We start from the raw sequence: 25,874 nt of genomic DNA on the forward strand, positions 1-25,874 counted from the left end.
AGATCATTCTGTCATTTTTGAGATTGCACCCAAGTACTGCATTTCAGACTCTTTTGTTGCCTATGAGAGCTACTCCTTTTCTGCTAAGGGATTCTTGCCCTTAGAAGTAGATATAATGGTCATCTGAAATAAACTCACCCATTTCAGTCCATTTTAGTTCACTGATTTCTAAAATGTCAATGTTCACTCTTGCCATCTCCTGTTTGACCAGTTCCAATTTACCTTGATTCATGGACGTAACATCCCAGGTTCCTATGCAATGTTGTTCTTTACAGCATCGGACCTTACTTCCATCATCAGCCACATCTACTCCTGGACACTGTCTTTGCTTTGGCTCCGCCTCTTCATTCTTCCTGGAGTCATTTCCCCACTCTCCTCCAGCAGCATACGGGCACCTACCGACCTGGGGAGTTTATTTTTCAGTGTCATATATTTTTGCCTTTTCATACTGTTCATGGGGTTCTTAAGGCAGGAATACTGAAGCGGTTTGCCATTCCCTTCTCCAGTGGACACTTGGGAAACACTGGCAAATGTTCTTGGTTGTAGTTGTTCAGTCACTAGTCGTGTGTGACTCTCTGCAACCCCATGGACTGCAACATGCCAGGCTTTCCTGTCCTTCACTATTTCCCAGAGTTTGTTCAAACCCACATCCACTGTATCAGTGATGCCATCCAACCATCTTATCCTCTGTCACTCCCTTCACCTACTACCCTCAGTCTTTCCTAGCATCAGGGTCTTTTCCCATTACTGATAGTAATTATTAATACACCTTAACAATTCAAGTTGGCTCCTAAGGTTAAGAGGAAAGAGCACCCCTGGTTCTTCACCTGATATTGTGTAAGCAGAACATTCTTGAAATTCAATTCATACACTCGTAAACTCTCCACTAACAGTAAAGGTTTTCCCAGCTAAGAAAATATTACAGCATACTGCAGCTTCAGAATTCTAGTTGAACATAAGGAAAAACTACAACATATTGCAGCTTCAGAATTCTAATTGAACATAGCTTGTGCTTAGTCTCTCCGTCATGTTCCACTCTTGGCAACCCCACGGACTGTAGTTTGCCAGACTCCTCTGTCCACGGGGATTCTCCAGGCAAAAATACTGGAGCGGGTTGCCAAGCTCTCCTCCAGGGGATCTTCCCAACCCAGGGATCAAACCCAGGTCTCCCACATTGCAGGCAGATTCTTTACTGTCTGAACCACCAAGGAAACCCATGAATACTGGAGTGGGTGGCCGATCCCTTCTCCAGGGGATCTTCCCAACCCAGGCATTTAACCCGGGTCTCCTGCACTGCAGGCAGATTCTTTACCAGTTGCGCTACCAGGGAAGCCCACTGAACATAGTTTATGTACCCTCAACTTCAGCAAAATATTCACCTATATCCTTAACACTGGCAACATCTTTTATGATAACTAACTACACAAAGTTGCCTTTGTTAATGATCTTCTAGCTTCTATTATGCTTATTTTGGCAGTGTACTTTAATCTTCTCAATTTCATTCAAAATTTTGAAACAGAAACAGCTAATAGCAAGTGTTGGTGAGTAAGTAGGAAAACTGGAAGCCTCATACACCGCTGGTGAGAATGTAAAATGCTGCAATCACTGGAAAACAGTCCGGCGATTTCTTAAGGCTAAACACAGTTAACCAAATGACCCAGAGCTTTGCCACCAAGGTATAAAAACCCCAAGGGAACCCAAGGGAAATAAAAACATAGGTCCACAGAAAAACTTGTACATGAACATTCTTAGCAGCATTATTCATAATAGCTATAAAGTGGAAACAACCTAAACATTCATCAACTGATGAACAGAGATAAAATATGGTACATCCATATAATGGAATACTACTCAGCAAAAGGAGAGGAATACTGACACATGCTACAATAAGAATGAACCTTTAAAACTTTGCTAAGTGAAAGAAGCTGGTCACAAAGGACCACACATTGAATTTATATGAAATAGCAGAAAAGATAAATCAATAGAGATAGAAAATGGATAAGTGGTTGCCCAGGGATTGGGGTGAAATGGGGAATTAGGAGGTAATGGCTAAGAGATATAGTTTCTTTTGAAGTTGTGAAAATATTTTAAAATTGATTGTGTTGACAGTTGTATAACTGTGAATACACTAAAGCCACTGAACTGTATGCTTTAACTGAGTGAATTGTATGGTATGTGAATTATACCTCAAGCTGTTTTTCTTTTTAATAAAGAATAATTTTTATTTTACAGCAGAAAATAGGAAAGGATAGGGATTAAGTTGGCACATCAATTAACAGAATGAACAACAGAACACGTTCAAGCTGTTTTTCAGAAAGAATAAAGATTGGCGTTTAAATCAATGCTAACCTTCAAGGAAGCCATTTGGCAATAAACATCAGGAATCTTTATATACAGGAAGATAGAGACAGAAAGAAAGAGAATATTTGCTTCTAGAGTAAATATAAGGGCATTTCTGATGAACACAGCTTGAGAAGGTTTCAAAGGCAACAGAAATTGAGGCTATGCTCAGGGACCAGTGTGTATACAAGAGAGAAAAGCCTCAAACACAGTTAAGGATGGGCTCTAAGACTTCAAGGTGAAGAATTACAGTTCCCAAAATCCGTAAACTGGTTTTATCAGATTCACCTAAGGGCCTAGGCAAAAAGTAACATTCCAGAGTCTCACTCTTGAAATTCTAGATTCTCTCCACTGCAAAGGTAGAGGGGAAGAGTAGGAGTCTTTATTTATGAACCTCTCCAGAAGATGCTGAAGTCAGCTGGTCGTGGCCAACTCTTGCACAAAGGCAAGAAACATATTTTATCACGGTAATAACACTTTTTTGGAGAATCATTCTAAAAGCAATATGAAGGACTGATTATACTGATGCCAGGAACTGCCTTTAGGAAGCACTGGGCAAAGACTGGGCTTTCCTGGTGACTAAGATAGTAAAGAATTCACCTGCAATGAAGGAGACCTGAGTTTGATCCCTGGGTCGGGAAAATCCCCTGGAGAAGGGAATGGCAACCCACTCCAGTATTCTTGCCTGGAGAATCTCATGGACAGAAGAGCCTGGCGGGCTACAGTCCGTGGGGCTGCAAAGAATTGGACACAACTGAGCAATAAGCACAGGTAATGATCAGAGCACTTAACTCATACTCCAACTTCATGATATTAGTAACTATTGATGGCTGATGCCCACTGAAGATTACTTGTAAGTTCTAGTAATATGAAATGTCCAGAATAGGCAGATCTATACAGGTAGAAATATCCCCGGGAGATGGGATTGTCAAGTGAACAGGAGTGACTGCCGATGGATACAGGGCTTCTTTCTGCAGCGCTGAAAATGTTTTCAATTTAAATTGTGTTGAAGGCTGCAAACCTTTGCATATAAGCTAAAAAGTTAACTATAATGGGTATATGTTATGGCATATGAATTATATCTGTTATTAAATCTGTTAAATAATTTAATTCAAAATTTTAAATTTTTAAAAAATCTTTAAAAATCTAAAAAAAAAAAACTCTAAAAATTAAATAAAAATTAAATAATTGCATCAATTTCCCCAAAAATAATAATTATTATTCATGGGAATTTCCTGGCTGTCTAGTGGCAGGACTCTGAACTTTCACCGCCAAGGGCGGTTGGTTAAGTCTCCTTGGTCAGGGTACTAAGATGCAGAAAGCTGTGCACTGTGGCCAAAAAGAAAGAAAAACAGAACTTTAGTGCCCAAAGTCACCTTTTAAAAAGAGACATCTTTTATTACTAAACAAAATCTTAGCAAGAATCTTTATACCCTTCTTCAAAATATGCATCTTACCAGCTTCTCTAATACGTTTGTGGTATGAATGTCTTAGAATTCTGAAAAGGCTGGTGGTGGTTACTTCAGGTGGTCTTCCTTGCCAATCAGATTACTCTCATGCACACTTGATTTTCCAGCTTTCCTTAGCCACGTGATAACAAGCAAATCCGTTCCATGCACTTACCAGGAATATTTGAAACAAGCTTTGTATGCAAATATGGGTCTATGAGGAACATCTGAAGACTGAACGATTGATACGAATAACTCATCAAATATGCAGCATCCACGTTTTCCGACTGTGGATAACATAGCTCTGAGCACAATCCCTCCAGCCCCCTTTCTCAACAGAAGCATCTGTTCTCGAGAGAACTGGGAAGAGTACAAGTACAGCCCGTGGCCCAGGCACACCTATAGACAGAAAGCTATCTGGCCCCCATATCGCAAGCTCCTCACTGAAACAACAATCGCAGTAACTAAATAGGAGACTCGCAGGTGGGCCTTCTGGGGCCCTGGAACCCACACTTAACAGAGGGCTCCAGGTGGTAACTGTGACTCGATGATCACAAATCCAGGTTAGCGTAAAATACTAGGTCATGTTAAGAGGCATAATCTCAAGTACTAAGCTGTTCCCTCAATAAATTCAAGTGCTTCAAAATGTTTTAACTAGGGGAAAAAAAAGTATTTAAATTGCAAAGAGGAAATTATTCTAGAGCACAGGTTTCCTAATTTAACATCATGTGTATAACTCAAGAGAAGACAGTGTGACTACCCATTCACTCTGCATAAAACACTCTACTCCTGAAATAAGCCCAGCCTTTTGTTCCAGCAGACTGGACCATGGCCCTGTCCCCGGACTAAGAAGGCAGATGACACTGGCTCCAAGTCATTCCCTGTGAACAGGTAATATGGGTCTCACCTACTGTTCATGTTCAAATTCTCACTCCTCAGCCTCGGTCCCTTGTTCACAAAGTTAAATATGAAACACGGAATGGTCAAAAACAAGCATTTGATTAACAAAATAGTATGCCCCAGACAGATGACACAATGAGGCAGCGATTGCCTTCATAAAAGCTCTGTATTAATGGCATATGATTAATATGCTGTTCTAATTTCAACCTCCTCCAACTTCATAAAACTACTACAGGAAGCCAGTGGGACTTCCCTGATTCAATTGGCAAAGAAACCACCTGCAATACAGGAGACCTTGGTTTGATCCCTGGGTCAGGAAGACCTGAGGTGGAAGGGATAGGTTCCCCACTCCAGTATTCTTGGGCTGCCCTGGTGGATCAGACAGTAAAGAATCTGTCTGCCATGCAAGAGACCTGGGTTTGATCCCTGGGTTGGGAAGGTCCCCTGGAGAAGGGAAAGGCTACCCACTCCAGTATTCTGGCCTGGGGAATTCCATGGGTGTATAGTCCATGGGGTCACAGAGTCGGACACGACTGAGCGACTTTCACTTCACTTCACTTCATAGGAAGCCAGCATTCACCACTGGCCTGGTATTCAGTGATATCTTGTACAAGTCAGAACATTTCTCAAAGTGTTTTCTCAGTACAGAGCGGTGGGAAAATACTGGATGTGAGGCGAGTTCTTTATCTTGATCTTGACAACTGGAACCCACAGACAGATTTAATTGAGCAAATTAATCAACAGCCAGGGATAAGCAACTACAAAGCTATAGTGAAGGGTACTCACTATAAAAATTCAAATAATAATTTTTAAACATAAAAATATTTACTAAAGGCCTATTCTGTGCCAGCATGGTTTTAGGAAATGAAGACCAGTCTGGATATTATTGGTTCCCTAGTGGTTCAGATGGTAAAGAACCTGCCAGCAATGCAAGAGACCCAGGTTCAATCCCTGGGTCAGGAAGATCTCCTGGAAAAGGGAATGGCTACCCAATCTAGTATTCTTGCCTGGAGAATTCCATGGACAGAGGAGCCTGGTGGGCTACAGTCCATGGGGTTGCAAAGAGTCAGACACAACTGTTTCAGGAAATGAAGACCAGACTGGATATTATTAAAAGATCCATCAGAGAAGGAAAAAAATATTTATCTACCATTGTGCCAAAATACAGCTACCTGTTTACAGAACACAGCAGCCCTCAAATATGAATTCAGTCAACTCATATCAGGGAAATTAATTACCCCAAATATTCTTCCCGGTTCTCTGATGCATACGAATTTCTCTAATAGTGTAATAGCTGGGCTTTGGTGTCTGCATGTCTTTGACTTTCCAGGCAATGCCAAAAGGTTTTCCTAAGTGGTCATACCAGTTTCTATTTCTACCAGCCAGGCATGACTGTTCTATTGCCCAACAACTTCAGGACTTGGTATTGCCAACTTCAAGTTAGGTATGTGTTTGCCAACTGTTAGGTTCACAGTAACATAGCACTCTGGTTGTAATTTGCATTTCCTTGATTATTAACAAGGTTGAGCACCTTCTCATATGTTTATTAGACACCTGGATTTCTTCTTTTCAGAAATGCCTGCTCAAGACTTTTACCCTTATTCTGTTAGTGCAGGTAACATCTTAAAGATCCCCTCTTTAGACTGAGGTCATGAATTTAGTTCTCAATGTCAACTTTTAAAGTTGTGTTGTTTGGCCTTTTATCTGCCATGCCTCCTGGGTCATAAATCAAATGTTTGACTATGTGAGAGACTGTTTTTGGACTCCTTGGGGTGTTCAGTTGGTTTATTGCTCTACCCTGGTGCCAGGATCACACTGTCTTTATTTAACTCTTCTTCATCTCTGGAACATAAGTTTTTCCAACTTCGTTTTCTTTTTCGAGAGTGTCTTGCTTTATCTCAGGCCTTGGCAAAAAATTTATTAGCTTGTTTAGTTTTTGCTTTTCAGTTTGCTAGGGTTACATTAAATCCATGTCAGTTTCAAAAAAAAATTGATTCTTTACAATATTAAATCTTTCAGTCCTCAAAGCAGTCTCTCCATTTATTTAGAGTTTACTTGGAGTCACTCAGTAAAGTTTTGGATTTTTTTATGTAGTGGTCTTATAAAGATTTTGTTATAATTAAAATATACCTCCTAATGTTTATAACTGTTGAAAAACCACAAATCTGAAAAAGAGATGATTTTTTTAAATGACGTATAAAAAGATACAATTGTTCAATGAGATTCCTAAGGTTTTGGAAAACTATGTATATATATATAAGGATCAACTTTGTTAAATTGTTTTATCTTTTTTTAAAATTTCATTTTGTTTTTGTTTTCCTTTTTTGTTTTTTTTTTTTTTTTTTTTCTTTTCAACTTTTAATTCTTTTCAACTTTCTTAAAATTTTTAAATGAAACAAAGTTAATCAAAGTACAATTACTGCTCCATAATTTAGTTTTAATTCCAGAACTATTGCTTTGTGGTTATTTCACACCTTACTTCAGTGGCTTAAACATACTTGAGAAAACTTATGTGTTACATAAACAAGTGTCCTAAATGGCTATTGGCCGCTGGTGCTTGTTTATCAAGTTATGAAGCACTTGAAATCCAGAAAACTTTCAATTCATCACTTTAAGAGAAACAGGATAAAAGAGAAGATAAATAAATAATGAGTAAGAGGCTGAATCTTATAAAAATACACACCACTGCCTGGGACTGAGGACCCAGTCCTTGCTCCCGCCACTCTTATGCCAAACTCTTGTGTCCTTTTTTTCACTTGTAAACCCCTGTTGCCACTACCACACAGTAACAATTAAACGTGAAACGTCAAACACAAAGCAATAATTAGACAAAGGATTACAGCTATTTTCTATCAGAAAAAGATTATAACAAGTTTGCCTATAATGATGGTTTGCGGTGAGACTGAAAATAACCCCCAAGAAAATAACCCCCAAGCAAAACCTTCAAGCAATGCCAACAAGATGGTGAGACGTGCATACAAAAGTAAGAATTGTGAAGGAGAGGGAAGAAAATTCTCCTTCTCACTTTAATGTCTTGTGTTAATTGCACTCACTCCTTTATTCCCACAGGACACAGACTAAACACAGCACAGCACAACTAAAAGGCACTTTCAAGCTGCATTCTACATGAGGGGGCTAAAAAAATGCTACAAGCTTCTAGGAATTTACAACACATTTAGGAAGCAAGAAATGAGCACAAATAGTTATTCCACGATATTGTGTGTGCTCAGTCGTGTCTGACTCTGTGTGATGCCATGAACTGTAGCCCACCAGGCTCCTCTGTTCACAGGATTTCCTAGGCAAGAATACTGGAGCGCACTGCCATTTTTTCTCCAGGGGATCGTCTCGAGCCTCCTGCATCTCTGCATTGGCAGGCAGATTCTGTACCACTGTGCCACCTGGCAAGCCTGGTACTACTGCACCCCATTAATAATTAAGAAACTAGTTTAATAATTTGATAAAGAAACTAAGGCTTACAGAAGTTAACTAACGGGCTGAAGATCACAGCCAGTCAATTGAGCTGAGCTCTGAATATAGGTTCTTTTTTGCCCCACAGGGCCCATGCTGTTAAATTGGACACTGCATCAAACCATCACACAGGGTAGTAAAATCAAATAAAAATAATATGACTTTTTTTTTTTAAGTATAGTGTCTCATCTACTTTTTTTTTTCTTGGCCAGGCCACTTGGCCTGCAGGATCCTACTTCCCTGACCAAAGGATGGAACCCATGCCTCTTGCAGTGGAAGAGCAGAGTTTTAACCACTGGACTGCCAGGGAAGTCCCAAAAGAATACCATTCTTTTAACTGTGTTTAAAAGGATAGTTGTCCCATGAGCTGGTCCAAAGTGTTCCACACTTAAAAGCAAACAATTGTGGCCTTTTCTTTAATCACAGGAGAAAAAAATAAATCGTGAGCTTGATTTTCTCAATTTCAAGTTTCTCTCAGAAATATTTCTTAAATCTTTGAAAAACAGTCCATTATAAAAATCAATGAGTAAGTAGCAGACCAAGCTGGGGAAAATTCAGCTGATTATGCTTAGCTCAACGTTTTCTTTAATGGATTATGTGCTTAACAGATGTCATTTCATTATTTTAAGTTCAGTGATTAATTGAATATATTAATTCAGTAACAGTTAACTCAATTACCTGGAAGTGGTTTTAAGATTAAGGTATTCTTCAGAAGAATAATAGTGCTTATGTGAGAGCTATCATAAAGCACTAAAAGAAATCAGATACATCTACCATAAGCAGTATCTTTTGGCTGAAACTATAGAAACAAAGAGATAATACATTGTATTGATGATTTACTGCCACCTGGGAGCACACCGCCCCACGGGACTAAGGTGGCTGTTGTTATCAGGCAAAGCCACACATGCAAGCCATAAACATAATTTCAAATCTTACAGTGGCCACGTTTGTTTAAAGTACAAACAGGCTAAATTAATTGCAACAATATATTTATTAACATGGAATTGGCAACATATTATCATTTCAACACGTAATCAGTATTTTAGAAATTGAAATATTTCATTGTTTTTACACTAAATCTCAAAATCTGGCCTGTAAGTCACACACACGGCACTAGCCACTGGGCCAGACAGCGCAGGTATGAGAGACAGTTAGGAAGAGACTGTGGCTGCAATCAGAGAGTCAGAGTGCAGCACGTGGGTAGAAAAGTGGGGATTCGGCTCCAGTGTTCCAACGCTGAGATAAATGAGGCTGTTTGCAGGTTCACCTTCCAGCAATCTCTATGTTTGGAGTTATTAAAGCCCTGCACATTATTGTTTTATAATGTGCAATAATGAGTGTTTTATAATCAGTGTTTTCACCACATTTTTAACTGGTCTTGCTATGACTGTAACTTGGGAGGATCTATAGTCTCTCTCCTCCCTCTCTGTTTCTTCAACCCCAATTCTTTAGAATATCTCAAAGTTATCCAAAAAGAACCTACTGACAGTTGCTGTCCACAACCCGAACATTTAAAATCTATAAAGGTCTGGGCAATGGGAAGCCTGAAACCACCAAAGGACTTTGGAAAGGGAGTGGGAAGAATGCTTCAGTACTAACAGTAATGTATCAAGTATCACAGAAAGGGCAAATAAACTGCTTTGCAGATAAAACTGGAAAGGCTACTGCTCAGAATGTCCCACGTTAAGTCCTGAACTAGGCTTACAGTTTATAGAGAATAAATACGACCCAGGCCAGACACCCCTTAAGCAGTAATTCACGTAAACAGCACAAGGCCACAGAGGGAGAGGAAGAGTTCGAGAATGACCAGCATAATAAAGTCAGAAAAGCTCCCCTCTCACCTTCCTGCCCCTACCGGATCCACAGGAGAACTCCAGTGGGACCATTCTACATAGAGGTGGCCATAGCATTTCCTTAACTCACGGCTCTTTCTAGTCACCAGACTAATACTGCTAATCTATTAGAGCACCTATGACAAATTTAAACAGTAGCCAATAAATTCTGCTTGTGAAAGTCATACAAATGGCTGGACAGGGTGTGTCTACACTCTTCAGCACTTAAGTGGGTGGGGAAAGACTGCATTTTACTGGGCATAGGTCAGTGAATATCAGTATTCTATTTTAGAACAAACTCTGGCTAAACAAATCCAACATTGGGATGACAGGGTGTTTATCATTTGTACCAAACGAAATTATGCAGTTACCATGTGTTCACCAGTTTAATATGTAAGCCTACTAAGGAAACCAAAATTACAGTTCAGTATTTCTCAGCTCTTCAAACAATTCTACTTCTTATTGCTCAGAAATCTACTTCATTAGGCTACCTATGATAAATTTAAACAGCAATCAATAAATTCTACTTGTGAAAAACAGAACGATCCAAACTTCTAATTCCTTTAGTTCAGAGGATTTCATAATGGCCCCTTCAAATAATGGGAAAAACTACTGAAAATAGCAAATCATCAGTGAAGTCACATTTTTAAAATAGAAAAATAACAAGTAAACAACACCCCCCAAAAAACTAGATATAAAAACCACATATCATAACAAGTTTGTAAAAACATTTTCTATGCACATACAAACGATTTGAAGTAACCAAAATACTAGCAGAAACTATCTCTGGTAATTGAACTTTGGCTTTTTACTTTTTATATACTATTTCTCTATTTTCTACAATGATCATGCCTTACTGTTAAAACTAGGAAAAAAAAATTCAGACACGTGGAGATTGAGCCACGTGCCAACCAATTTAGGATTACACTGGATTGATACACTATCCCTTATACCACCGTAGTATCTTAAAAAGTACTGAGGGCCCTTGAAGACCCTCGCCTTATCTACAGCCTTATCTACCATACATACTCGATGGACACATCCCGAGGTGGGGCATACTGCAAAACATTAGAAAAAAATGGCTTATTCAGAAAAGTAGACAGCAGTTTAGCGCCCTTGCAAAACAAAGAAGAGCCAAGAATGGGTGCAAGGAATAAATAAGAGTTACAAAGTGAAAAAAAAAAGTCTTGGTCAAAATTTTTAATTGTGCATCTAATACGAAACTGTTCACTTTATGTCAATTTCACTTCATTTAAAAACACATAAGTTACTTTGTAAACAGACTGAATCAGCGCTGCTTTAAGGATGGCTTTGCCTCAATCCATCTTTCTTCTCATTTTGCTTTTTCATTTCTAGAGCATCATGAAACGTGGCTTCATGATGGCCACGTTTCTCAACGTGGAAGCTGCTGCAGTGCCGTGGGAGGAGTGTGTGGGAGGGTACCCTGGGCACGCCGCGTATCTTCCTGCCCTCAAAGAGCTTCCAGCAAAAGGTAGAAAAAGAAACAAAGGAGCGGGTCTGACCCAGAGGCCGCAAACCGTCACAAGCAGTTCCGTTTTTAAGGAAGGTTGCTTTTGAGTTTCAAGACCGTTTGGGGACGATGAGCCAGGCCAGATTTGAACAGGCGCAGACGGCACAGGGCCTGAGTGAGTGGGACGGCTCAGGCGCCGAACCCTCGGGTTCGGACCCAGAACCGGCTCATGCTTAGACTAGGCAGACGCTGACTGAAAATGGAACGAAACCCACCAACCCGCCAGGCAAGGCTAGGCAGGCACGCACGCCCGCGATTCCAGAGCGCTGCGTTCGCTCTATTCGGTGGAGGGCCTGACACGGGGCCGCAGACTCAAAAGCGCTTAAGGAAAGCAGACGGTCGGCTGGCATCACCAACCGGCTCCCCAGAGGCCTTGGGCTAGACCCCGAGCGCACGTGGACCTCGGCCCGCGCCCTGCCCACTGCGGACACCGTCCACCACGACCGACCCACGCCGGCCACCCCCACGCCGTCCGAGCAGGGCCTCGCCGGGTCCCGGGGACGCCAGGAATCCACGGCAGGACGGCGGCGCGGCCTCCCGAGACAAAGCTGCGTGCCCAGTCCACGGAGCCCGCCGCCCCCGCGCCCGCCGGCCGAGACGGCCCGCCGCACCCCGAGCGCCCGGCCAACCGCCGCCGCAGGAGCGCGCAGGGCGCCCAACTGCCGTCCCGGCCCAACCAACGCGGGCAGGGGAGGAGAGGTGCGCGCGGCCGGCAGAGCGTGCGAGCCGCTCGGGGGTCGCAGGGGGGAGGCCGCGCGCGGGGAAGGCAGGGCGAAGAGGCGCCGGAGCAATGGCCGATCGCAGCGCCAGGAGGGCTCCGAGAGCGGATCTCGCCCCTTTCCCCTTGGAAGGTGCAGATGGTTTGACCCCCCACCCCGAGTGAGGTGCCTCGTCCCAGCCCCGGCTGGACTGTACCATCGGGCGGTGCCGCCGGGATTTCTCCCCCCCACCACCACCATCAAGTCCCCCCCCACCCGGGTCCGCGGTCGGTTGGCCCCGACCGGGCTCTGAGACGCGGAAAGAGCTTGGCGCCATTTTGGGTGGGACTAAGCAAAGACGAAACACCCTCCCAGTCGATGGGGTACTCTGGACGCTGGCTTATCCGGTTCCCCTAATCCTTTAGGTACTTACACGACGTTGGGTGAGGGGAGCTGGGAGATCAGCGGGTCCCCGGTCCTCTCTCCCTAGGGGTGATGGAAATCAAACCCCCCCGCCACCTCCAGGTGGTTCTTCCCGCCGCAGAGTGGGAGCAGCATAAAAGGCGGGGCCTCATTAGCATAACCTGCCTGGCAACCTGATCTCGGCCTTATGTGATTGGTTGAACTCTGTAAACTCCGTGCCTCGCCTAGAGACGAGTAACGCCGGGGCGAATTGACAGGCCCAGATTTAAGACTCATGACCGAGATCCTGAGACGCTAATTCAGTCGGCGGAGAAGCCAAAAGGAGATTCACACGATGGCCCAATGACGGAAGGCCTCTTTATTTCGTGTTCTGCTGTTCGTTTCAAATCCAATCAAAGAGCGCGACTCAGGCAGCGCTCGCCTGCGTTTGTGCTCTAAGCCAATCAGAGAAGCCGACTCTCCGGATTCTGGGCCGGGACGGCTTGCAGGGACCCCCGGCTGCCCAGGTGGGGAGACTTGTACCCCAGGTCCGGAGGAGGGGCCGCTCGTCGGGTGTCCAGCTTTCCCCGCAGGCCCCCGAGGACCCGCGTCCCGGGAGCCGCGCCTGGGCACCCGACGGGCCGACCGGCGGACGCCCGGCCGAGCCCACGCCACGCGCGCAGCCGAGCGCAGCGCGGCCGGGACTCGCGCCCCTGCGCCTTGGAGCCGGGCCACGGAGTCTGGGCTCAGCCCGGCAGAACCCTAGAGCGCCACGCCGGCTCTCTCCTCTCCCTTTTACCGTGCTCAGAGGAAGTGATTTTCACAAACATGATCTTATTCAACCCTGGTTAACCCAGGGCTTCAGTCACTCTTTCAACCTCAGGTTTCCACATCGTACCATCCCAGAAAATTGAGCTCAGGTTTAACAGCAAGACAGCAGCCCTAATCCCCCCGCCCCTAATATGAATGACAACTAGCTCTTGAACTGATCTTGAACCTTTGGACCTTCAGGATGCGGTTACCCTGTCCGTGACGTCTACCTTGCTACGTTGTTTTGAAGATTAAGGGGAATTTACATGTAAAACAGCACACTAGAATTTAAACGGATAAAAGTATTAACGACAATGAAAGAGGCAAAATTGCTAAACTTATTAGCTAACCAAGAAAAAAGTACAACTAAAAGATTCGAGAGTAGAAAACACTGAGGGGAGGTGAGGAGGAAGGTAAAATTCATTCAACGATATCCTCTTTACTGTTATGTGTTTTAAAAACTGGAAACAAAGTTTGGGAAATCTTGGGAAAACATGTCTTTAGAATTTCAAGACAGTTGACTACCTTGTAAGCAACTTGATGACTAGCCAATGGCTTGTTCCTCCATAGACTCCTGTGCACGCTGTCGTTAAACATTTGTTGAATTTAACTGAAAAGAAAGCATATTTGGGGCTGGATGAGGCAGACCTTAACATTTACAGTGAGAGAGTATAAACAACCGTTAATCAAAGGGTTTCCCTGGTGGCTCAGTGGTAAAGAATCTGCCTACCAATGCAGGAGACAAAGATTTGATCCCTGATCCAGGATGATCCCACCTGACCCTGTGGCACAACTACTGACTCAGTGTTCTAGAGCCTAGGAGCTGTAACTATTCAGCCCACATGCCTCAACGTCTTAATCCTGAGCACCCTAGAGCCCACGATGTGAAACAAGAGAAGCCATCGTGATGCCTGGGCATCACAACTAGACAGTAGCCCCCGCTTCCACAACTAGAGAAAAGCCCTCACAGCAACGAAGACCCAGCATGCCAAAAATAAAATCCAGTAAATAAAATTTTAAAAAGAAAAACAACTGAAATGCTGTATATGCTGTTTGGAAAAGACTTTTTTTTTTTTTTTTTTTTTTAATGCATCACAGAGCTGCATGAAAAAAACAGAGTGAGGACTCTACAAAGGTTAAAAACAAAGTCCATGAGTAAAAAAGGGAAAGCTCATCATTTCAAAAAAAACTGATCAGAAGGAAAGGAATGCTAGAAAAAGAAGAGCAACCATTTGGCAGCAAACATAACAATTATTTAATTTTTTTTCAAGCAAAAATGACAAATGGAAAAGTACTTCCCATCCAACATTGTTCCTTCAAGAAAACATTTAATGAATGTAGCTCATTTTGAAGACTTTGGACCATAACTTAGATTTCAGTATGAGGGAGCCTGTGTGAGCAAGAATAAGTATGAATATAATGATCCTGATATGGTTCCTCCTATGTGTAGTGATCTCATTGAGGGTTTCAGGCTGTGATCCAGGAAGATCCCACGTGCCCACATACCACAATTATTGAGCCTGTGCTGTAGAACCCGGGAGTCACAACTACTGACTCCACGTGTAGAAACTGCATTGTGGGAAGACTCTTCTCAGAAATACAGTGTCAACAGATACCTGAGAATGAATACCAAAGAGAAACATTCCAATGTAAGGAATGTGGGGAATTTATACTGGAGGAACACTCACGAATATAATGAGTGTGGGAAAACCTTTAGCCGGAAGAAATACCTCAGAGACCAGGAGAAAATGCATACTGGAGACTGTGCATTCAGGCATGCGCTGAGTGGGGTCAAGTGTCTCTCACCCACTCTTTCAAGTGTTCTGTTGAATCTCGTTCCTCATTCTATGTTTCAGAATCCACATAAGGAGGAAATCATATAAAAGTGATGAAGGTGGAAAAGCCTTCAGCTGTCATAGAAAAAGCTCACGCTCAGCTATCTAAGGAGACACCTTGTAAATGTGTGGGAAAACTTGTATCCGAATGTCATCTCTCCTTCAAAATCAAAGAGGGCATGTGGAGAGACCTTGTGAGTATAAAGAGAGTGGGCAATCCCCATGTCCGTAGCAAATCTCATCTCACAGAGTGTGGGACAGTCCACGCTGGAAAGACTACCCTGAATGTAAATCAATGTGGAAGTGTCTTTACCTAGAAGCAGTGCCTCATTACAGATCAAAACATTCACGCTGGAAAGGAACTCCGTGAATGTAATGAATGTGAAAAATCTGCAGACAAAAGGGAAAACCTCATTATTCATCAAATGCCTGCAAGAGAGAAATCTTATGAATGTGGTAGCGATGAGAAAGTTTTTATTCCGAAGTCAAGCCTTAGTAGGTGCTTGAGAGGTCTTCCTGGAGATAAACCCTACACATGTCATGAAGATGAGAATGTATTCAATGGCAAGTGAAACATCTCATTTGAGAGATACCCTGTAAATACAGTGAATGTGCAAAAACCTTCAGGCAGAAACTGTGCCACATTAAATATTACAGCATCCATATAGGCAAAGCACCCTGTGAATGTACTAAGTGTGGAAAGCCTGTGGAATCGCACTGCTTATTGTATGTGAAGAACTCACACAGGTAAGAAACACAAACGTAAAGTGTGTGGAGAAGCCTACTCGCCACACATGAGAACCGATGCTGAAGGCGATGTCCAAAAACATGTGAATGGTAAATATACTGTGGTATATCTGCATGATGGAGTGCTATCCAGCAATAAAAAGAGATAAACTTGGGACTTCCCTGGTGGTCCAATGGCAAAGACTCTGCCTTCCAACACAGTTCTGGGTGGGAGTTCAATCCCTGGTTGGGGAGCTAAGATCCCACATATCTCCTGGCCAAAAAATCAAAACATTAAAAAAAAAAAAAGCAATATTGTAACAAATTCAATAAAGACTTTTTAAAAAATGGTCCACATCAAAAAATAAATAAATTTGAAAAAGAAATTAACTAAGAAAAACTATTGATACATAAAAGTGTGAAAGTGTTAGTCGCTCAGTCCTGTCCAACTCTTTGCAACCCCATGGACTGTAGCCCACCAGGCTCCTCTGTCCATAGGATCCTCCAGGCAAGAATACTGGAGTGGGTAGCCATTCCTTTCTCCAGGGGATCTTCCTAACCCAGGGATCGAGCTCAGTTCTCCCCTTTGCAAGCGGGTTCTTTATCATCTGAGCCACCAGGGAAGCCCATTGATACATTCCATCATGTAAATTAATCTTAAAATGCTGAGTGAAGAGCAGACCGAGAAAAAAAAAGTACACACTTCATGATTCCGTTTATATAAAATTCTAGACAAGTCAAGCTCACTGTAGCAATAGGAAGCAGGTCTGACTGCCTGTGTGTAGGCAGGAGGGGGAGGGGTAACGAAGGAAGCTTCTGAGATGGATATGTTCACTTTCCCAATGGTGGTGGTGGAGTCATGGATGTGTACATCTTTCAAAAATGATTAAGGCGCCCGCTTTAAACATGTGCAGTTTAATGGATGTCAGTTATACTTCAGTAAAGCTGTTCAGATTGTGGGGGATTTCTGACAGTTAAAGTAAGTCAAGAAATGTTTTAAATTGGTTATGAATTTGAAAAGGAGAATTCAATCTCCATTTGTTTATAGTATGATTAAGACTTACCAAAGCTGCTTAGGTTTTTCAGGTAAACATAATGTACACAAAAATACTAAAAGGCTTAAATATAACAATAAAGCAATACAAATCTTCTAAGACAGCCTACAAACACCATCTCTTCTAGGAACATCGGCAACCTTCTTCACAAAGATTTGAAACCAGGGAGCTGTAATGGGGGATAAAATCTGTAATGGAGGGACTTCCCTGGTGGCCCAGTGGCTGAGACTCCACCCTCCCAGTGCAGGGGGCCGGGTTTCAGCCCCTGGTCAAGGAACTAGATCCCACATCCCAACTGAGAGGTCACGTGCCACAGCTAAAGATCCTACATGCTGCAAGGAAGGTTGAAGATCCTGTGTGCCAAAGCTAAGACCCAGTTAGCCAAATATATATGTATGTATGTATAAGGGAGACAATAGGCATATTTTAATTGCATGTAAATAAAAGTGTTGGCTAATATACCATAAAGAAAGTCAATAAACAATATGTTAAAATTTTTGCTATACAGAGAACAGAGTAATATCTTATGAATTTGTAAGAATGGGCAAATAACCCAAAAGTAAAATAGACAAGGTACATTAAGAAAATTTCAAGGAAGATGAGCAAACCCAAGTGCTCAAAACTATATAAAACATATTCAATGTACACATCAGGGAATGAAAATAAAATGATTATTCTATATCACTTTATAGTCATCAGAAAAAAATAGAACAGTAGCACCTATTGTTAGAGTGTTTTCACGTAAGGAATAGCACTGGAGTTGTTCCACTCGTTTTGGAAAGTAAGGTATTAATATCAATATTATGTATATTATGTATTATGTATATATGTGTTACAGAAGATACCTACATAATCATTTAACTCAGCACTCCCCTTTCTGGGATTCTATCTAGAAGGAAAAAAGTCACCAGTATAAGGCATTTAATGTAGCATTTTCTGTAATGGCAAAAAAGCTGGAAATAGTCAAACTTTAATGGTACATTCATGCCATAGTACAGCATGCAGGCATTAAATAGAATGAACTATAGCTATGTCAGTGGTTTTGGAGTAATTTCCAAGACATATTGTTGAATTAGAATGCAAAGTGAGAAGAGTGTGTTGTATCAGTCAGGACTCATGTAGAGAAACAGAACCGGTAGGGACATATATTCAGGGATTTATTGGGGGATTCACTTTCACACCTATAGGAACTAGCTTGTCTAGTCCAAAATCCACAGGGATGCCCAGGAGGGCAGCCGGAAGGGTTAAAGCTGGCAGTTCCAGCTCTGCTCTTCCAGGCTTTCAGCTGGTTAGGTAAGACCTGCCTGCATAACTGAGTCACTCACTGGTCATGGGTTGTAATCTCATCTACAAAATAGACAACAACACTTAAATCAGTATTTGGTGGAATAACCCAGGACACATATATCTGACATCACATGGGTAATATTTCATTTTTGAAAAATAATGAGAAAAATGCCTGTGTGTTTATGTATTTATGTATATATATATATGTATGCAAATATCTATACAAATTATATATACATGGTTGAACATGGAGAAAAAAATACTGAATACCTGTTCTATATGGGTTAGGGTAATGTACAGTGGATGGGGGGTGGGAGTAGCAGGTGGAGAAGAGGAGGAGGCTGCCAAGCAAGAAAAAGACTACAATATTAAAAGCACAGTACTTCCCTGGCAGTCCAACGGTTAAGACTCTGCCTTCCACTTCAGGGGGCATGGGTTCCATCTCTGGTTGGGGAATTAAGGTCCCTTCTGCATGGGGTGTGGCCAAAAATTTTTAAAAAAAAACTGAGGAAGAGGCTGAAAAAATTTAAAAACATAAAATCCAGGCTATCATGTTATCATATTTTCATATGTGTGAATTTATATAAGATAATCTATGTGTATAAAAATATATAAAGACACTTAAAAACTAAAATACATATTTAGGAAGTATTCAATAGATAATAAGAGTACTCATTAATATTCTAAAATATCATAATCAAAGAGAACTATTCTTAAATATCTGTTTTAAAACAGAAAATTACCATGAACTGAATGGCTTGATCCAATAGACACCTGTTCTCTCACAGTCCTGGAGGCTAGAAGGTTGAAGACAAGGTACTGGCAAGGTCAGTTTCACTCTGAAGGCTCTGGGAAAGGATTCTTCCTTGGTTCATCTCAACTTCTGCTGGGGGCTAACAATCCGTACATTCTTTGGCCTGTAGCATCATCACCCCAATCTCTGCCTCTGCTGTCTCATGATTGTCTTCCCCCTGTGAGAACATGTGTATATCCAAATCTCCTCCTAAGAGGACAACCATCGCTGGATTTAGGGCTCATCTTCATCTGTTCACAGCAGCAAGTAAGGTCAGTATTCACAGGTAACAAAGCTTAGGACTTTAGCATATCTTTTTGTTGTTGTTGTTTAGTCGTTAAGTCATGTCTGACTCTTTGCGACCCCATGGACTATATCCCGCCAGGTTCCTTTATCCATGGAATTTCCCAGGCAAGAATACTGGAGTGGGTTGCCATTTCTTCTCCAGGGGATCTTCCTGACCCAGGGATCAAACCCCCGTCTCCTGCATTGCAGGTGTATTCTTTACCATGGATACAATTCAACCTGCTATAGTTTGTAACTTATGATAATTGACCAAAACATTTTTGTTAAAAAGGAGAGAACAGCTATGTCACATGAATTGCAATTATTTAGCACTGCCCTGGTAGCTCAAATCAATGCAATAAAATAGAAGACAAAAACAAGATAATTGTTGGAAAGAAGGGAAAAAGTCAGGGTTATGTGCAGAAATCCAGAAGCTATCCATTGATACACAATTGGGTCTATAAGAGAGTTTGAATTAGTGACCACACACACAATGTTGTTGTTTAGTCGCTCAGTCATGTCAGACTCTTTGTGAGTCCATGGACTGTATCCTGCCAGGTTCCTTTATCCATGGAATTTCCCAGGCAAGAATATTGAAGTGGGTTGCAATTTCCTTTCTCCAGGGGAACTTCCCGACCCAGTGATCAAACCCACATCTCCTGCATTGGCAAGCGGGTTCACAATAATTAAATGCAAATTAATAGTTTTCCTTAACAGTAACAAAAATCATTAAGAAGCATCGTAGAAAAATATGTAGATATGAAGAGCCTGCTACACACTTGGCTGTGTCCCTCAAGAAGTGAGACATGTCTGAGGGACTTGCCTGGCAGTCAGTGGTCAAGATACCATGCTTCCCCTGCAGTGGGCACGGGTTCAATCCCTAGTTGGGGAACTAAGATCCTGCATGCTGCACAGGGTGGCCAGAAAACAGAAAAAAAAAAAAAAAAAAAAAGACATGAGATGGCTCAATCATTCAGAGGACTTTCTGAATCCCAGCGGCAAGGTTTCTGCTCCAGGTACCCCAACCTGCTTTACCAGGTTGCCTGTGGTCTGCCCACTTACCATGGTTACTTTTAATCCTCTCTGCATTCCTCCCTGACAGCAGGAAACACAGCTGGGCAGTGTACAACGCTCTGTTCTCCGATCACTGTCGTTTGGTTCCAAAGCCATTTGTAGGTAGCAGCGCCCAAGCCCCCTGTGTGATTTTGATGTTGTTCGCTCGCTATGTCCGACTCTTTGTGACCCCTTGGGCTGTAGCCCACCAGGCTCCTCTGTCCATGGGATTTCCCAGGCAAGAATACTGGGGTGAGCTGTCATCTCCTTCTCCAGGGGATCTTCCCAGCCCAGGGATGGAACCTGCGTCTCCTCTATCTCCTGCATTGCAGGCAGATTCCCCTTGCCAGATTCCGCTAAGCCAGCGGGGAAGACCCTGTATGCGTTTACTTGTGGCTAAGGCACTGGAGTCACTGCCTTGCTGGTTGCTTATGAGAGGTCACTTTCTAAGCAGAAGCCAAGAGCTGTATTACATGTAGACTGTTTTAAACAAACTGTGGCTGTAGGCCAACTTTCTCCTCCTGTTTATGACTTGGCTTCCCCTCTCACTGATCATGGGAGAAAATGACAGGACAAGACCACAGATAGCAAGAACGACAACTGCAGAATTTGATGGGAAAAGTAGGAATGGGGAGCAAAATGAAAAAAGAAACAACAAAATCACCACCACCACCACCAGCTTCACTCAAGTAAGCTTTGCTGTAAATGACCAGTTTTCAAAAAACTTCCAGAAAACATTAAAAAAAAATAATTTCTAAGAATTTCCACAATGAAATATTCAGAGCACCCTTTTCGGGTTGCTTAAAGCTTAATTAAAAAAAAAAAAGCGCAGGACAATTTCTATTTTGAGTTAAGCCCTTCTCTCTGTATAGCTTCAGCTTGCTGAGCCTTTCATGTGGATGGCCCCTTTTGATCTAAGTGAGATTGCAAATATGTTAGCCAACCAAACAGTAAACTGGGGTTAGTCTTATGCTGAGTGGCAGAAAGGAAATGGAAATTTTTTTTAGAAAACAAAACACTAAGCCAAATATAGCAAAGATTAAGATCCATAGAAACGTTGTTCTGAATATTGATGGGTAATCCATGAAAAATCCTCAGAAATAGATATCGCTGATGCAAATCAGATGAAAAAAATTGGGGTGGAATTTTTCCAGCACATATGATGATAAGGAAAAATAAAATACAGCGTTACTGTTACCAGGGCCGTGGAGGCCTAATTTTAAAGACTGAGAGGAAGCTCAGTCCCATTGGCTAGAAAAGTGAGTGTGGATTTTATGTTGTTTAAGCCTTTTGTTCCTTCTCAGTAAATATTGACAAGAGACAGGTCCTGTATAGATTTAAATTTAAGACCTTTCCTGCTCCTTCCCAGTGTTTTTTTTTTTTTTTTTAACTCTGCTTCTGTGGTCACGGAATGTAAATATTCTCTTAACTTGTCTCTCTTGTTGTATTAAAATCACCAACCAAGGGCCTGGGATTTAAGCAGGATTCTTTCTTCTCAAGGCTGCTTTCAAACTCTAGTCTGGCATCAGATTTCATTTCAGTCAAGACAAAAATTAAATGCTTTTTATGTTTAAATTTTTTCATTTCCTCACCAGGAAGAAACATTAATCACTAATACCTGCAAACACAGTCATGGCTGGCGACTAAGTTTCTAGAAAAAGTACTTTTTAGTTTTGTTTGCTCACGCAGAAGTCACGCACACATTCAGCTTGTGTTCATGCCATAGTTAATCAGCCCACTCGCATGTCAGTGGTTGGAAAGTGTTTCTCCAGGTTAGAAAAAGAAAATAAGATCCTGGCTTTTAGCCTTGAGACTGTGGATTCCTCTAAAAACTTTTAGGCAAAGTACCATGTTCAAGATCTCAGGTGCATTTGTTGTGAAGGGAGATTCATAGTTTCCTGCAGTCCAAGATCCCATGAAGACAAGTAATCACTGCCTTATAACAATTACTAAAAACCAAAAGACTTTTCTGTTGCATTCCATGTGCTTTCTTACTTGGCTCCCTCAGTGCTTACCAAATTTTAATTCACAAATCATGTGGGGATCCTGTTTAAAATGCAGGTTATAATTCAGAAGGTCTAGGTCGACTCTGAGAGTCTGCATTCTTAACAAAATTTAAGGTGATGGTGTTACTGCTGTCCCATGGACCACACTTAAAGTAATAGCAAAAAATATGTCCAAAGAGGATCCTATGCAGAGCTTGGAAAATTTCACACATTAAGATGATTCTAATACTATGTTTGTCAATATATCCTGTTGTCTGATGAAGACAGGAAAGTAGACACTCACAGCGTTGACTTTCGCCACACTCAGAATAAAGAATATATTCATGAGATGAAAAGAAACACTCTCCCCCACCGTTGGGAGGTCTGAAGTTGATTTTATAAATACCATACATCATGGGAACTCTCTGATTGAATTCCTTATTTTTCTATTTCTTCCATCCCCTGCCCCAGTCCATAGAATTGTTCACAGAGTTTCACAAGATGCTGTCTATTCCCCAAGTGCAGAATAGATATAAATTAATGATGCTCCTTTAAAAAAAAAAAAAAGTCATTGTTTCATTATCTTCAAGAATGAAATATTACCCTCTTTGTTCATCCTCAGGCATATAGAGCCTTGTTACAAACAAGTTTAGAAATAAGCAAAGCAAATTTATTTTATTATTCCAATGGGGTAATATCATTGCTTTTTCATACATTCACCTTACTTTTCTTCTCCTCTGCTTTCTTTTTTTAATGCATTTTTAAAATTAAAGTATGGTCAAATATTCACAATATCTTCTGCTTCTTATGATTGACTCACTCATGACGATCAATATCTATCTGGAAGTTTTTTATTTTTTATTGAAGGATAATTGCTTTACAAAATTTGCTGTTTTCTGTCAAACCTCAACATGAATAAACCATAGGCATACATATATCCCCTCCCTTTTGAACCTCCCTCCCATCTCCCTTCCCATCTCACCCCTCTAGGTTGGTACAGAGCCCCTGTTTGAGTTTCCTGAGCCACACAGCAAATTCCCATTGGCTGTCTATTTTACATATGATAATGTAAGTTTCCATGTTACTCTTTCCATACATCTCACCCTCTCCTCCCTTCTCCCCATGTCCATAAGTCTTATCTGGAAGTTTTGCCAACATCTGAAACTTAACACAAGAAATTTAGCAATTCCCCTTTCTCATTTATATGTATCTTCTATGACCCAAACACCTTGTGATCAAAACCTTAAGATTTTGTTGGACTCTGTGTCAAGCTTAACACTTAATCATTTACCAGATTCATCAAATCATCCTCTTGTTTTCAAAAACAATATTGAGGATTTCAAGTGGGAAAGAAGATGATGAACTACACTGGGTTTCCTCCCTCCAGCCCTAACTAAAAACTGTAGCCTCCTCTCTGAGATCTGAGGGGGAAAGACAACAGCAAAGAGAAAGAGAAGGTGCCAAAGAAGGAAAAGGTAGCACAAAGTGTGTTCCAATCATTTGCACCCCATCTTAACTGAGAGCAGGACCAAAGCCATTAAATAATAGTGCCATGTAATGTACATGCTTGATAACTTGGGCTCTGCCGACAGACCTACTTCCAACAGTATTTCTAAGCATTCTTATGCCTCATCTGTCTCAACTGTAAAATGAGGATGATATTTTGGGTTGTCTTCCAAAATATTCATTCTTTCCTCTTTATTAACACATTTTTATTTAGTGATCTCATAGCCTCCTTTACAACTAGAGGGGACCATGAGACATAGTTCTGACCAAAAAGATGCTGATGGAGGTTCTTGAAAAGAGATATTCATGTCCTTTCTTTCCAGGAGGCAGATGCAATGTCTGGAGACGTATCAGTGCTATTATGACTGGGAAAATGAAAGACACATGCTGAGAAGAGTGAAGAAAGAAGATAGGATTCTTGGTGATGTCATTGAGTCATACAAAAACTGGACTGGAGGAGTCCTTATTAAATGAAAGAAGAGAGAAAAAATACTGGACTTCTTTAAACTCTTGTAGGGTTCTCTATTACATGGAACACAAACCTGATAGAATATTTCACTGTCTTTGAGAGTATTATTGTGTGATGTTTTTCAGTCATTCATTCATGTCCGATTCTTTGTGACCCCATAGTCTGCAGCACATCAGGCTTCCGTGTCCTTCATTATCTCTCGAAGTTTGCTCAAACTCATGTCCATTGAGTCAACGATGCCCTCCAACCATCTCATCCTCTGTCATCCCCTTCTCCTCCTGCCCTCGGTCTTTCCCAGCATCAGGGTTTTTTCCAATGAGTTGGAATTAGTATGACAGCAAATATAAAAATGGTTAACACAGGGCATAGCACATAGTAAGCATGCAATAAATGTTAGTAGTTATCATTGCCGTTATATTATTATTATTATTCCCTATGTCTTCATCATTCTTCCCACCTCTAACCCTGTAACACAAGTTATTTTGCATTCTACTTTATTTCCACATCCATCAAGCAAATCAAGCCACTCACTATGTTGCATATGGACAGTAACCAACTCACCAAGTGTTTTAGTTGTGGCTTGAAAGATGAATTGTCTTAAGTAGGCAGAGAAAAGGACCGGGGCCTTATTGATGAGGGAAACAGAGGTGTCAACACAGGGAGGGAGGTTGGAAAGCAGAGTGTAGCAGAAAATGTGTGGACATTTCTGGAGGATTCGTGTGGGATAAGTTAGAGAATTTGGAGCCAGATTGTCAAGGATTTTCTATGACTAGCAGAGAGCAGGTCAAGGAATTTTTAGTCTATTCTCCTGTGAAAATTTTAGGACACTGTTTGGTTTGGGTTTGACACAGGAACTAATACAATTAAGGAAGTGGAAATACTTGATTCTTTTGCTTACTTGGCTGGCATTTCATTTGCTCAGTTATCACATGAGGAAGTTAAAGCAGATGCTCTCAAAGACCTGGACCATTCTAGAAGTCTAAGAGTCACTGGGAATTATGAAAATATTTTAATATCTAAACGAGTTCAGAGCCTCAATTTCAATACTAGTCTTGACTTTTTCACATTTCACATTTTGGGTCTAAGGAAATTTGCTGCTCCCTCAAGTCTCACTGGAAGCAAACTTAAATCATCTTATAAACTTCAAGAATCTGTAGCAGCAACCCTTGTTCACCCAACATTCACACTTCTCTGTCAACCAGCTTGGGTACCAGTGAAATCCATCTTTGTCCTCCCCGTTCTCCTACAGCTCACTCAGGATGCTGAATTCCAAGGTAAGCAGAGCATTAACTTACAAATCAAATGTGATGGGACTTGCCTAGTGGTCCGGTAGTTAGTACTTCACCTTCCAAAGCAGGAGGTTCCAGTTTTGTGGTCAGGGAGCTGAGATCCCACATACATTATGGCTAAAAAACCAAAACATAAAACAGAAATTCAGTTCAGTTCAGGTG

The 25,874-nt window shown here is 41.6% G+C and overlaps 1 protein-coding gene and 1 long non-coding RNA gene across 3 annotated transcripts in view; one reads left to right on the forward strand and one right to left on the reverse strand.

Annotated features, from left to right (window-relative positions):
* The window catches only part of PRDM10 (PR/SET domain 10), a 91,976-nt gene extending 79,191 nt beyond the window's left edge, over nt 1-12,785 (reverse strand). Inside the window, exon 1 of the mRNA XM_020874687.2 lies at nt 12,651-12,785. The gene's annotated coding sequence lies outside the window, so the exon portion shown is untranslated. The remainder of the gene's footprint in view (nt 1-12,650) is intronic.
* LOC110125585 (uncharacterized) lies at nt 11,443-24,831 on the forward strand. 2 transcript variants are annotated; one of them, XR_011484360.1, is made up of 4 exons: nt 11,443-12,642; nt 19,068-19,159; nt 19,256-19,397; nt 24,278-24,831. It is a non-coding gene; the product is annotated as an uncharacterized lncRNA (long non-coding RNA). The 2 variants fall into 2 exon arrangements; XR_002310117.2 differs by having other exon boundaries at nt 11,446-12,370.
* Nucleotides 24,832-25,874: the final 1,043 nt, after the last annotated feature.

This window comes from Odocoileus virginianus, chromosome 28 (assembly GCF_023699985.2).
Source record: "Odocoileus virginianus isolate 20LAN1187 ecotype Illinois chromosome 28, Ovbor_1.2, whole genome shotgun sequence".
Classification (NCBI taxonomy): Eukaryota; Metazoa; Chordata; class Mammalia; order Artiodactyla; family Cervidae; genus Odocoileus; species Odocoileus virginianus.